General features: G+C 39.3%; 1 pseudogene; it reads right to left on the bottom strand.

Moving 5' to 3' along the window:
* Positions 1–2,547: 2,547 nt before the first annotated feature.
* On the bottom strand, positions 2,548–2,645 carry LOC145569630 (small nucleolar RNA R71; annotated as a pseudogene).
* Between the last annotated feature and the right edge of the window lie 525 nt (positions 2,646–3,170).

The following is a 3,170-nucleotide window of genomic DNA, read 5'->3' as shown; positions in this document are numbered from 1 at the left end:
TAAGGTAGGTATTTATAGAGAATGTCATGTGAGCATTCCACTCTCCCATCAATGTGGAAGAGTTCGTAAAATAAATTTTCCCTTTTTATTATTAAATCAAAAATAAAAGAAAATAGCAAACAACTAGTTAATCAACAAGTGGCAATTACACAACGAGAGGTTAGGTAAGGACCACAATGGGGGGGATCAAATCCTTACTCCCTAAGGATCCCCGAAACCGGCACTCTCATAAGTTGCCACGTGGCACTACAGCCTTAGGCACCAAGGCACACCCAGCTGGCGGCCTTGTGCTAAGCTGGGCTGTTGCCCCGTGCCAGCCATGTTGCGGGTGGGCTGCTACTTTGGCCTAGCAGCGAGCACGCTTGCCCGCCTGATGAGTTTCATTTATGGCATTCATTTAGCTTCTTTAAGAATGATTTTACATGATTTTTGCATCTCTTTTATCTCCTTTTCTCTAGTTTTGCTTACTTTTTCTTTATTTTGCACTTCCCTTAGATGTTTTCTTATTTTCTTGCTATTCTAGTTTATTTTGCATATTCTTCTTTACTCGTTTATTTTTCTTTGACTTTTGGAAGTTGGCGATGTTCGAGAGACTCAATAACATTCCTCTCGGTGTTCTCAAGCCAAAGGGATGTCCCGGTTTCTCCATTTGAAGCACAAAAGCAATGGAGTTCAAGAGCAAAGTCTTCAAGGATGCGCCCTCATACCGTGTGGGCATGAAAGAGTGGTGTCGAACCCACCAAAAGAGCTCTTAGTTACTACTTATACCATCATGGCTCATCCGGAGCTCACGGGATCAATCTCGGTAGCACAATAGGACGTATCCTGCTCCCATAGCGCGGGCGCGCATGCAATAGGAGTGGTCGTGTAGGCCCTTGGCACGACCGCGCTCCCTCTCCTCCCTGTTTCCATACCCATTTTGTTACGGCCGCGCATTGGTGTGAGAGACTGCACCTTTTGAGGTCTCTTTTGGACGCCTAACTAACTTCCCCTTAGTTAGTTTTACTATATATAGATTTCCTTCATTTTTAGAGAGAGAGTTAGTTAGAAAAAAGAATTAAAATTAGTTTTTGATGAATTTTTGAGGGAGAGAAGCTCTAGGTTTTGATGATTGTTCTTAGATTTTTGAGAGAGAAACTTGATGATGTTGATGAATGCTACTTCCAATCTTCTACCTCTTTGATTTTGATCAAAGTTTTGTAAGAATTCTTTATTTTAATGCAATTTGATGTTTGATTCTTGAATTTAGTTGAATTACTTGTTGTTTGGTTAATTTGGTTTTTGATAAGTTTGAGCATATTTTGATTACTATGATGATGATCAAATTAGTGATTGATTTAGCTTTTTTGTTTGGATTTGCAATGAGTAGTGTGTAGTTTACTAGTTAGGGATAGGGCGAAGCATGAATGAGTGATAATTCATGATTAATTAGGGAAATTTGATTAATCATCATTGTGATTAAATTGGTTAGTGAAATTTGTGCATGTGTTTGATAAATTGAGGAGTGATCAACCTCAACTGTCGTGCTAGATTGCATAATAGGTTCCAATGACCCGAACAATTGATTTAGAATCTATTATTAACGATTGATCTTAATTTGCGATTTTCCTTTGAAGTCATTTGTAGAGACATCTAGCTTGACCCTAGGAAATAGCCTATTGAGTTATTTTTATTGCATTTCCTGCTTTCCTTCACTTTGTATGATTAATATATTTCTTTCCATATTAGCGTGTGTATCATGAATTTATGTGAATCCCGACTCCCTAGCATCCTTTATACCTTTCTAGTTGTTGTTTAATTGCGTTGTAGATTTGTTAGACCAACCCATTCTCTTAATTTCTAGAATAGCTTAACCTTGAGTTTAGTGAAACCGCCTTCCCTTGGGATTCGACCTAGACTTGCCCTATACATTGGGTTGGGTTTAGATTCATAAATTTTGTTTTGACCGAGAAATCTAGCTTCAACAACCTAGGTTGTGCCGCCGTAAAAAATGGCGCTGTTGCCGAGGAAGGCTTGGTGATTGCTGTTGTTGATTGAGTCTATTCCATTTATTTGAAAAATACAAATTGAAATTCTTTCTTTTAGGCTACACTTGTAGCCGTGCTACTAATTTTTTCTTTTGAGATTGTGTACATAGAGCAGGTGGTCGTTCCCTATAGGAGGAAATTCAAGAGTGGCATTGAAGGAACTAGGAGTTCCGGGAGCCTATGGGTATGAGAGCGGGATTGCTCTACCTACGACACCGGCAACCGATTTTGAGATGAGATCGACAATGATAACTTTATAGAGAGGCGTCAATATAGTGGTGCAAAGCATGAGAGCCCTCTCAACCATCTTAACGAATTCGAGAAATATTGCAACACAATCAAGGTGAATGGGGTCTCTAATGAATTTATTCGCCTTAAGCTTTTCCCTTTCTCTCCTATCGGACGTGCTTTAGAGTGGTTAGACAAGGAGGTGAAGACAAATTCTTTGAGAACATGGGATAAAGTTACTAAGGAGTTTCTATCCCGATTCTATCCACAAAAGAAAACAGCCGAAGTGAGAGCCCTCATTAAAAATTTCAAGCAAAAGCCTAATGAGAGTCATTATGAGGCATGGGAGAGGTATAAGGAATACCAAAGAGAGTGCCCACACCACGGGATTCCTACCTATCAAATTATTCAAATATTCTATGGAGGTCTAAGCCCTTGAGGAATATCTTGTCTTAATGCGGGAGTAGGAGAACCAATAATGAACAAAACGGAAGAGGAAGTGGTGGATGTCATTGAAGATGTAGTGAGGCACCACATGCATTGGCAAGATGATGAACGTGATACAACAAGCAAAAGTGGTGCTTCGGTGTATTCGATTGATCACATCAATGCCATCAACAACTTGTCTTCATAAATCTCGGAATTAGGAAAGGAAATGATCACTATCAAGGCCAAGGTTGAGAGTACTTCTTCTCTTGCACCGATTCATCCCTCCCAAAATAAGGGGAGAGGTACATTTTCTAACTCAAATCCCCTTCCCTCTTCTAGCAACATGTCTAGTGGTTGTATGTATTGTGATTTATGTGAATCATATGCCTATGATGCTTCAAATTATCCTAATGCTTCTTTTAATGGATGTGATGATTATGTTTGCAATGAGAATGAACATGTGAATTATGCGCTAAAAACAATGTT

The sequence above is a fragment of the Chenopodium album genome, chromosome 11, assembly GCF_948465745.1.
Source record: "Chenopodium album chromosome 11, dcCheAlbu1.1, whole genome shotgun sequence".
In the NCBI taxonomy this organism is placed as follows: domain Eukaryota; kingdom Viridiplantae; phylum Streptophyta; class Magnoliopsida; order Caryophyllales; family Amaranthaceae; genus Chenopodium; species Chenopodium album.
Note: the sequence above shows the minus strand (reverse complement) of the source record. Positions and strands in the feature narration are given on the sequence as shown.